Here is an 11,800-nt window from a genome sequence, read left to right as displayed (position 1 = left end):
CCGTACGATATTACATTAACAGTCAGTAGTTTATGTACGGTGCCACTCTATTATTTATATAATTAACAATAAGAAATAAATAAAGGGAAAACAAAATTGCCCCTGACACACTTGTGTAATTTGATCATCTTTTGCTTATCTCGTGTACTGCTATGGTCATAATATGTGTGCTTAATGTTTGCATGTATTGTATTGAATTTGTTTTATAAGGATTGATGTGTTTTATTGTGTATTTATTCGGGTTTTTAAATACCTTTACTTGTACCAGAGACATATAATACATATGTCTCTGCTTGTACTGACTTGACTTTGCAAAATACCGGAAATTTGTGTCGTTCCGAATAAATAAAGACTTTTAACTATTCATTTCCTGTTGCAACATCCCAGAATTTGACTCGTACAGAATTTATCAACACTCTTTCCATCGATTTATATGGTGTCTCTTAAGAAGTGATAGCTATTATTTCAATTTTACACATTCCAGTTTGTAATCCAGAATGCCACTAAAGATAGATTTCAGTCTATGGCTTTTGACTCGTTTCGTGTGGCCTCCAGACCTCGACGAGGACCCAATAAAAATCGAACGATTATATTTTGGACGCATATTGACAGTTCGTTTCCTATTTAGTTTGATTGTATCACTATCATTAATCTTCTACGTGTGGAAAGTTCAAGGGTTCAAAAGTCACAAAATAACAGTGAGGGCGATCGCCGGATATGTGATATGTTTAGTTATACTCACTATTATTGTTTTGGACACTGAACAATTGTATCATCATTATTGGTACCAAGAGCACCTTGGGAAACTTGTTGTGTTGTTTAAGTTATCTGAGATTGTTTTAGACGTGTTTACAATGTCTCAGTGTACTTTTCCAAAGAGAGAGGACATCAGAATAATTGGAGGGATAGCTGCGGCAAGCTACTCCCTTGACTTCGTTGAAATATTGTTAATATGGTTTGGCATAACTATTGATTAAGTGATACTGTAACTTTTGAAAATATGAACTTTAGATTTATAGGAATTTTTATTAATGAACGCAGTAATTTACCTTAGTGTGCATATATGCAGTTATGTGAATTAGAAACCATCAATAGTATTCATGATATTGCTTAATCAGTTCAGCATGTTCAGGGACAGTCCCTGATCAGTTTTAAATCTAGATCTTGTGCAACATTTTACATGATGTATCTGTTAACATTTGTACATCAAAAAATATGCAATGGTTATTTGAATACAAAACATTGATTATTATTTTATTATCAAGATTTACCATTATTTATGATACATGTATATGGGGAGAAAAATAATCGGGTACACTATAAATACATACAGTGTGTATATGGCAAAAATTTGTGATTCAAAAGCCTATTACATGTACATTGTGCATGTTGTAGCTTGCTGGGTAAAATGTTTAATAAAAAAATATTTTTTCTAATTACTATTTTTAATGTGGTATTGGAATATGTAGCAAAATGCATATTTTCTTCACACATGTACAATGTACAGTGTATATCCATGACAATTCATGATATATATTGGGACAAAAAATTAATGATCATAATGAAAATCAAAATTTATTTCTCAATAAATTTTTAATTCCATGATACATGTATGTTTTAGTCTTTGTGTCTTTTCTGTCATCTTTTGATCCATTTTGCAGTTCCTACATTTGTACTTTTAAGTCTTATATTTGGCGTATTGTTTGATAAGTGCATGAATTTTTGTACATAAACAAAATCATCAATCAATATGCCTCCATTTTTCAGAAATTTACATGAAACTTAAGCTATTTTTTTTGTACATGGACATGTAAAATTAATTAAATTTTGGAAAATGTACATACATGTATTTGTATGTACATTTTGTACAATGTAGACTAGTACAAACAAATGCTGTATTCATAAATCACTTTTACAGGCATCCTAACATTTAGATACATTTATACACCAAACATTAAATCAATCCCTCAATTAGTTCAGATACATGTACACTGAACATGCTGAACCTGGTTTTTTACAATGCATATATAGATATATATGCATATACATTTACATGTCATATATAAATGAAGATATACACGTATCATACCACATCTCCTTATTTTATATTAGTCCCATTTTATTCTACACAATTTTATATTTTGATACTAGTATTTTTCTCTTACATATGTACTGTACAATGTATATTGATATTTTTTTACTAATCTTTGCTGTTTTTTATATCATGGTTAACCTTGGCTTTTACTTTTATTTTTACATTTACATAATTTTGTACATGTACTGTACATGTGTAATAATGAGTGCAATGTGACTGAAACTTAATTTGTCAGATGTTCAAAATGTGCAAACTGTACATGTACATTGTACAATGTAAACTGTATATGTACATTTTTTGTACTTTGTTTAAAGTATTGGGAATGATGTCTAAATCATTTTAACATGTTTAAAAAATAATATACATTTCCATGTACATATATACTAGTCTAAATAAATGTACATGTACAATGTATATTATGTATATGATATCTAATGTCATGATGCCAAAAAAAAAAATTATTTTATATTTTATTTATTAAAAACATTCCACATAAAACAACTATAAAACAATTAAGTCAAATCAGAAAATGCAGCAGCAATTCAATTATGGGACAAACTATTCAATTCTAATATCAAATTCAATTAATTCACTTTCATCTTAACTTCACTTTACATATCAAAGCATTATTAAAAGAAAAATTTGATATGAAAGTACCCAAGTAATTTTTGAAAATATATTTTTTTCAATATTCCATATTTTACTGATAAATAGACTTGAATTATTATGCAGCTAACATTTAAAGACAGTCTAAGGTAAAAGTTTTTCATTCATCAATATGACTTAACAAAACCTTCAATCAATTTTTATAGAAAATTTTACAGAAGCTTTTTTATGATAAAGGGATAACATCTGAATCAAAATATTGAAAACTTTTTTTTTCAACTTCTAATTTTTTGCTGAAAGATTGACTTACATGTACGGCAGAGGCAGGTTTAATGCATATGCACAAATTATACAATATCATAATCATATATTTGTACTAAAGGCCCTTGGGAAAAAGACCCCTCCTTCCCTTTTTTTGTTTGCATTTAAAGATTTTTTTCATCAAATTTACTTTAATATTACAACTTATTTCCCATTTTTTTATGGATAAGAACAAGAAAACATAATAGAACTACAATTGTTGAAATCATTTTAATGAATTAATGACATAATTAAACAATGTTATAGCAAAGAATTAAATGCAAACAGGTACAGATTTTAGATGGAGGGCATGTTAGCACATTTTCTTGTCTGAAAAAGGACAATTTTATCATGTTTATACACGTAGATGAATAGTTGAAATAATTAAATGAAACAATATAATATTGCCAGGGGCAGATCCAGCCATTTTTAAAAGGGGGGTTCTAACCCAGGATAAAAGGGGGGGGGGGGGGGTCCAACCATATGTCCCCATTCAAAAGCATTGATCGTCAATAAAAAGGGGCCCCCCGGACCCCCCCTTTTGGACCCGCCACTGTATTGCTAGATTTATATATAATACTAAATGTATGGGGCCGCAAAAAGCTTTTTCTATTAATTGAACTTAAGGGATTAGTTTACACTGAAAAGTAATTAATTTCATTCAGAAAACCAACATACATAGCACCAATAAGTGTACAGGTAGAGCGTTAACTGAAAGGAAAGAGGGAGCACAGAAAGGGCAGAGGGGAGTACAGAAAGGACTGAGGGGTGTATAGAAAGTAGAGAGGGGACACAGAAAGGGCAGAGGGGAGCACAAAAACGGCAGAGGGGAGCACAAAAACGGCAGAGGGGAGCCCAAAAGGACAGAACAGAGGGGATCAAAGTCAAAGAAAGGGCAGAGGGGATCGTAGAAAATGCCGACAGGAGCACAGAAAGATTGTTTGATTGCTGTCCTTTTTAAGTTTACCCCATATTTCCTTTTATTAATAAATATAATGATTAATGAAATATTGAATTTCATTTGTCATGAACACAAAATCCTGGTTTCTTCTGCCTGTACTTAAGTGAGGTATTTTCACTATTTTGTCATGTTTGTAGCAGGTTAATTGGTTTATAGATGTGTGCATTGTAATTTTTATACGACCGCAAAAATTAAAATTTTTTTGGTCGTATATTGGTATGACGTTGGCGTCGTCGTCGTCGTCGTCCGGCGTCGTCCGAAGACACATTGGTTTTCGCACTCTAACTTTAGTTTAAGTGAATGGATCTCCATGAAATTTTACCATAAGGTTCAATACCACGAAAGGAAGGTTGGGATTGATTTTGGGGGTTATGGTACCAACAGTTAAGGAATTAGGGGTCAAAAAGGGGCCAAAAATAAGCATTTTTGTAACTTCCAGACAATAACTTGTGTGTAAGTGTATGGATCTCTCTGACATTGTACCACAAGGTTCCATATCACAAAGGGAAGGCTGTAATTGATTTTGGGGGTAATTGCCTCAAAATGTTAGGAATTAGGGGCCAAAAAAGGGGCAAAAAACAAGCATTTTTCTAGTTTCATGACAATAACTTGTGTGTAAGTGTTTGGATATTTCTGAAATTGTACTACAAGGTTCCATATCACAAAGGGAAAGCTGGAATTGAGTTTGGGGGTAATTGCCCGAAACGTTTAGGAATTGGGGGCCAAAAAGGGGCCAAAAATAAGCATTTTTCTAGCTTCCAGACAATAACTTGTGTTCAAGTGTATGGATCTCTCTGAAATTGTACTGCAAGGTACCATACCACAAAGGGAAGGCTGGGATTGAGTTTGGGGGTGATGAATCATAAGGGGGTATAAAAAATTTGGGGGGGGGATTTTTTCTTTTTCTTTTTTTTTCTTTTTTTCCTTTTTTTTTTCTTTTAAAATTTTCCATTTTAAGTTGGTTATTTCTGATTAATATTTAAAAGCAAATAATAATGATATGGTAGGAGATACACACCAAACAGGATGTGTAAATTATTATATAATAAGTATTGTGCAATAGCAAGAAATTTTCAATTGCACAGTATTGCACAATAGCAAGAAATCTTCAATTGCACAGTATTGCGCAATAACAAGAAATCTTCAATTGCACAGTATTGCGCAATAGCAAGAAATATCCAATAGCACAATATTGCGCAATAGCAAGAAATTGTCAATTGTACAGTATTGCGCAATAGCAAGAAATATTCAATTGCACAGTATTGTGCAAAAGAAGATACTTCGTATAAATTGCTTATTTCTTGATCAATTTCAATGGGGTTTTATTCTTGAATTCTTGGGGTTCTTTAATATGCTGAATCTAACCGTGTATTAAGTTTTTGGATTTTGGGCCCCGTTTTTAAATTGGTCCACATTGAGGTCCAAAGGGTCCAAAATTTAACTGTGTTTGATTTCATCAAAAATTGAATTATTGGGGTTCTTTGATATGCCGAATCTAACCGTGTATTTAGATTCTTAATTTTTGGTTCTGTTTTCAAATTGGTCTACATAAAGGTCCAAAGGGTCCAAAATTAAACTTAGTTTGATTTCAACAAAAATTGAATATATGGGGTTCTTTGATATGCTGAATCTAACCATGTATTTAGATTTTTGATTATGGGCCCAGTTTTCAAGTTGGTCCAAATCGGGGTCCAAAATTAAACTTTGTTTGATTTCAACAAAAATTGAATATATGGGGTTCTTTGATATGCTGAATCTAACCATGTATTTAGATTTTTGATTATGGGCCCAGTTTTCAAGTTGGTCCAAATCGGGGTCCAAAATTAAACTTTGTTTGATTTCAACAAAAATTGAATATATGGGGTTCTTTGATATGCTGAATCTAACCATGTATTTAGATTTTTGATTGTTGGGCCCCGTTATCAACTTTGTCCACATTGAGATCAAAAGGGTCCAAAATTAAACTTTGTTTGATTTCATCAAAAATTGAATATATGGGGTTCTTTGATATGCTGAATCTAACCATGTATTTAGATTTTTTATTATGGGCCCAGTTTTCAAGTTGGTCCAAATCGGGGTCCAAAATTAAACTTTGTTTGATTTCAACAAAAATTGAATATATGGGGTTCTTTGATATGCTGAATCTAACCATGTATTTAGATTTTTGATTATGGGCCCAGTTTTCAAGTTGGTCCAAATCGGGGTCCAAAATTAAACTTTGTTTGATTTCAACAAAAATTGAATATATGGGGTTCTGTAATATGCCGAATCTAACCGTGTATTAAGTTTTTGGATTTTGGGCCCCGTTTTTAAATTGGTTCACATTGAAGTCCAAAGGGTCCAAAATTTAACTTTGTTTGATTTCATCAAAAATTGAATTATTGGGGTTCTTTGATATGCCGAATCTAACAGTGTATTTAGATTCTTAATTTTTGGTTCCGTTTTCAAATTGGTCTACATAAAGGTCCAAAGGGTCCAAAATTAAACTTAGTTTGATTGTAACAAAAATTTAATTTTTAGGGTTCTTTGATATGCTGAATCTAAACATGTATTTAGATTTTGATTATGGGCCCAGTTTTCAAGTTGGTCCAAATCGGGGTCCAAAATTAAACTTAGTTTGATTTCAACAAAAATTGAATATATGGGGTTCTTTGATATGCTGAATCTAACCATGTATTTAGATTTTTGATTTTTGGGCCCTGTTATCATTTTTGTCCACATTGAGATCAAAAGGGTCCAAAATTAAACTTTGTTTGATTTCATCAAAAATTGAATTCTTGGGGTTCTTTGATATGCTGAATCTAACCATGTATTTAGATTTTGGATATTGGACCATAATAGGTGAATGTCCAATTTAAAATTTGTAAGTTCTTAGACCACATTCATTCTGTGTCAGAAACCTATGCTGTGTCAAATATTTAATCACAATCCAAATTCAGAGCTGTATCAAGCTTGAATGTTGTGTCCATACTTGCCCCAACTGTTCAGGGTTCGACCTCTGCGGTCGTATCAAGCTGCGCCCTGCGGAGCATTTTATTTCATTTTATATATCTTGTTTAGTTTAGTACAATTGTTATTCCTTATTCATAAGAGTGGTGATTCCAAACTGCACATTCTTTGACAACACGAAATTAAAATGTTATTAATATATTCGTTTCTTTTTCTAGGTAAGGCACCAAATTCAAACCAAATATAGAAGGTTCCATACATAAACTTTAATAACCTCAGTGGCGTTTCCACCTTTCATAGCCATAACAAAAATCCTCATGTTTCTCACAATTTATCTGATTTTTATGCCCCCGCCGTAGCGGAGGGGGCATTAAGTTTCACCCTTGTCCGTCTGTACATACGTCCCAAAGTTGGTTTCTGTTCTTTAACTTTAGTTTGCCTCAACCAAATATTATGAAACTTATACACAATGCTTACTACCACAAAACACAGATCATTTTGAATTTTGGTGGTGTCACTTTAACCGTTCTAGAGTTATGCCCCTTTACAAATGGAAAAATTGCTGAATTTTTCGTTTCCATTCTCTAACTTTAATTTGCCTCAACCAAATGTTATGAAAATTATACACAATACTTATTACCACAAAACTCAGATCAAGTAAAAATTTGGGTAGTGTCACTTTTACTGTTCTTCAGTTAGGGAGCTACCAATTGATATTTATTGGGGGGCTAGGATGAAAAAGTTTGTCCTGCATTTTTTTTTTATTTGTAATCTCTGTCCTGCCTTTCTATTTTTCATTCTATTCGGTCCTGCCTTTTTTTTTTTTTTTAGTTTATCCTGACTTTTATTTTTACATAAATTGTCATCCTGCCTTTTTTTTTTTGCAAAGTGTCTCATCCTGCCTTTTTTTTTGCTCAACACTCCTGTCCTGCCTATTTTTTTCAAATTTCATCCTAGCGCCCCCCCCCCCCCCCCCATAAAAATCAAATGGTAGCTCCCTTATGTCCGTTTATAACTTTATATGATATGCAAGCAGGGGCATCATCTGTGTCCCATGGACACGTTCCCCATTTATTTAGCATGAAATTGTCTGAATAACATTTTTGCCTCGCTCGTTCTTTGCGGTATATATACCATTTTCTGGAATTATACTCCCTTTATAAACTCCTGGATCCGCCACCAAACATTGTTCAACATGAAAGTGCTTTAATTTTGTTAAGCACCATGCAAAAAATATAACAAGAATAATAAATTGTAATTATAATTGTCTATTACTTTGTATGTTGGAGCTGAGACTACTATAACATGTGATATAGTAGTCTCAGGTTGGAGTGGTCCTTTTGAGAATTATAAAGATTGATATCAAATAAAATACTGAAGTTAAATAAAGTAAATTAAGAAGTCAACCCCATGTATTGGAATATGACTAATGGACTCCCCACAAGGCCATCTTCGGTTGTAAGGATTTACATAGTATCAAATAGGCAACCAATTCCTCGGAAGGGATGTAGATGATTGTCCCGTGTAAAGAAGAGTGATCCATAACAGTTAGGGGTGGATCCAGCCATTTTAAAAAGGGGGTTCCCAACCCAGGAGAAAAAAAAGGGGGGGGTCCAACCATTTGTCCCCATTCAAATGCATTGATCGTCCCAAAAAAAAGGGGGGGTTCCAACCCCCGGACCCCCATCCCCCTTTGGATTCGCCACTGTAACTCCTACTACGAAAAATACCCTCCAGTACTAACACCAATCATTATGAATGGTTTGACCCAGTATGGCCGATGCTGAGCCTAAAATTTCTGACTGCGGTCAAATATTTTTTGTGACAGTCAAAATTCGTTTTCCATTTTTATATCTCATCCACTATTAATTTCATGTCAGTCATACAACTTTGTACCTTTGTCTTCGGGTCAAAAATGTATGCCATAGACTTCTACAGACCCTCAACTTGGAAATGTCCCAGTGAGAATTTTTCCTCGCATAATTATTTTCGTATAAATACTTATATAGGTGTGCGCAATTAACATGAACTTCTAACTTATACGGTGTAATACTGTCCGTCAGGCGTGTCACCATGTCATGTCCAGACCAAGGCTCTTTAATCTGCCAGGTTATTTCACTGACCCACTACTCTCATTGAAAAAGGTCTTTAATCTATGTCGTCTTACACTGTTTCTTGCAGTTGTATTAGATGGTGCTAAAGTAAAAATATTCACCCACTGATTGATATCATCAATACCTTGTAAAGCTTTGTTGCCTTGCAACAAAAACCGGGGGTGATCTCAGGTGCTCCAGAAGGGTAAGTCGATCCTACTTTGCATGTGGAACCCGTCGTGTATTGCTGCTCATGTAAGTGCACACTTGGTGATGAGTCTCATTCGGCAGGTCTCATTCGAAGAAATGAGGACGGGATTGTGGTAACGACAAATGGAACATATCTGTTGTCATATGTGAAACCAACCAACACATGACGGCGTTCTTTCTATTCAGATTAAAACCAAAATATCCTAAAATACAACAAATCAGCTTTTGTGACAATAAAAAAGTTTAAAATAACAATGCTGCCTCTTTCTCAAACAAAAAAGAACATTTTGAAAACAAAAAAGTCACTTGATTGTGTTATATGGGATAGTAGTGTGTCAATTTCTGTTATAAATGTCGCAAGTGGGTAATTTTACTTGAATTTGAATTAAGTTGTTTAATTTTAAACTCTCCTTTAATTGTTTCAATTTAGGATGCAAAATTGGCACAGAGTGCTTCATAGAAAACTTTTTTTAACGAGACAGACCTCATATAAAACCTTTAGCCTTCAGCACATTTAAAACAATGCTTTTCTTCCAATAGCTGGTTCCTTGTCCTATAACAATTAAAAAGAACCTTTGGAAAAACTAAATTGTCAACTGATTGTGTTGTTAGCAATAAAAAAAACTGTGTAGACATATATCACAGACATACACCACAACTGCTTAAAAAATGATACAAACATACAAATAATCTTAACAAAGACGCCAACAAAAAAGTTTTTGTAGTTGATAGTATACAGTTTATAGCATACCCTTTCTCGACAAAGTACAAATTAAGTAAAATATAAATGCAAGGGTAAACAAAATGAAAACATCCACTGTAAAAAAAAAACCTGCGTCCGAATCGCACATCTGGATTCACCTGCAACAGAAACGCCCAAAGCAAAAATACCGTATATATAGCTACCGCTACATATGCAGAAACACCAATATCGTCAAGAGTCATACGACCAAAAAGAATATAGTAGCACACAGACAAATAAAGGGAAAACTGTAAAGTTAATATAAAGATCCACAATTTCAGCACCCAGAATCTAACTCAAGACCATCTTGTATTGTTTGTAAAGTAGACACTGAATATTTCTGTTAGATCTTGGTACTTTCCGATGAACTTTTTGAGAAAAAGGATGGAACGCTTTTGGAAAAAACCCTGGCTCATCAATCTTTTGCTTAAGACACCGATGACGTTCTACAAAGTCTGAGTAGCGGGTGTTGAGAGTTGAGAAATTTAAACTCCATACGCAGGTGAAGTTGGTAAATGTTGCTAGCTAAGGTGAGGAAAATTTATAATTTCAAATTGAATTCTTCTCGTTTGTCATAGATTCTGGTACTGAGATGACAATTGTAGTGAAATGAGGCGAATGAAATTTAAATTGTAACTGCATCTTTAATGATTTTTTTAATTTGTACATTCCAATATTGCTATAGATCAAATTTTATATGTTTCCTTTACTTTCCTTAAACGCACTTTGTAAAATAAAGTTAAATTTATACTCGTTAAAGCAAACGATGCCAATTTCTGTCATTAATATCGCAGGTCTATAATTCTGCTGGAATTTAGATAAAATTTTTAAATTCTCCCTATGATCGTTTCAATTTAGCTTCTTGGACAACTTTTTAACAAGACGGACTTTTATATAAAACGTTTACATTCAGCCCAAAAAAAAAACGCATTTTGTGCAATATTTGTTCTTTCATCTGTCCTATTTTGGAGAAAACTCCTCATGCATAACTCTGATTCCTTGTCCGAATTGGCTTTACTTTAGGTCCTTTTTTGGTTTTATCAGTTCTTCAACGTTTGTTTAAGTTTTAGGAATTGACAGAATGCTGCGGGGTTTAACATGTTTGCGGGTTCGCCAACCCTCTCCTAACCTGGGACAGTGGTGTAGCAAAATAGTAGAATAAACTATAAAAATCAGTTGAATCGGGCTTAACTCATCAGATAGACACAAAGCACAAAAACAAATAACAAAAAATAATAGACACAAAGCACAGATCTGAGAGTCCACACAGTTACTGAAAGCTAGTCCAAAGCCAATAACAACATAAGAAAATCATGTTTCAACGAAGACTAAAATGTCAATCAGTACACCAACTTCAAAAAGATTTAGCGTAAAAACGTCATTAACAGTCAGAGAAAATCTACCTTACAGCCGATTTCAACGAGTGTGTAGCTAAAGGTAGAATCTTTGGTTAGTTATAAGCTCATTTACAAGCATGCATGTTGTAGGTGTGTTTGATTTGCCAAAATGACGAAAAGTTAACTGAAAGCTGAAATTCCTTAGTTTTTTCTTCTTCGTCAGACATTACAAATGATAATATATTTAACTTGTCTGTTGAATTTGTTACATCAAGTTAATAAAATTTAGAATATAGCAAAGTGCTCTCGACCAATGAAATTGTAGGATTTGATGTCTCTTAATTATGAAGAATGAATGTAAATCAGTTCTTAGTTAAGGGATAACCTTTTATTTAGGTCTATTTACAGTTCAAAACAAAGAGTTTCTATAAATGAGTTACAACTGCCCGGAAGCACATTTATCAGATTGAAAAGATTTATCACACAGTGATTGAAACTGACTAAGTT

At 33.2% G+C, this 11,800-nt stretch overlaps 1 long non-coding RNA gene across 1 annotated transcript; it reads left to right on the top strand.

The window, feature by feature from the left end:
* Window positions 1–375: 375 nt before the first annotated feature.
* LOC127729937 (uncharacterized) lies at window positions 376–4,041 on the top strand. The gene is made up of 2 exons (XR_007994903.1): window positions 376–3,750; window positions 3,886–4,041. It is a non-coding gene; the product is annotated as an uncharacterized LOC127729937 (long non-coding RNA).
* The last annotated feature ends 7,759 nt before the right edge of the window (window positions 4,042–11,800 follow it).

This window comes from Mytilus californianus, unplaced genomic scaffold, assembly GCF_021869535.1.
Source record: "Mytilus californianus isolate M0D057914Y unplaced genomic scaffold, xbMytCali1.0.p SCAF_2, whole genome shotgun sequence".
Lineage (NCBI taxonomy): Eukaryota > Metazoa > Mollusca > Bivalvia > Mytilida > Mytilidae > Mytilus > Mytilus californianus.
The sequence above is the reverse complement of the archived record's forward strand: the minus strand, read 5'-3'. Positions and strand labels throughout refer to the sequence as shown.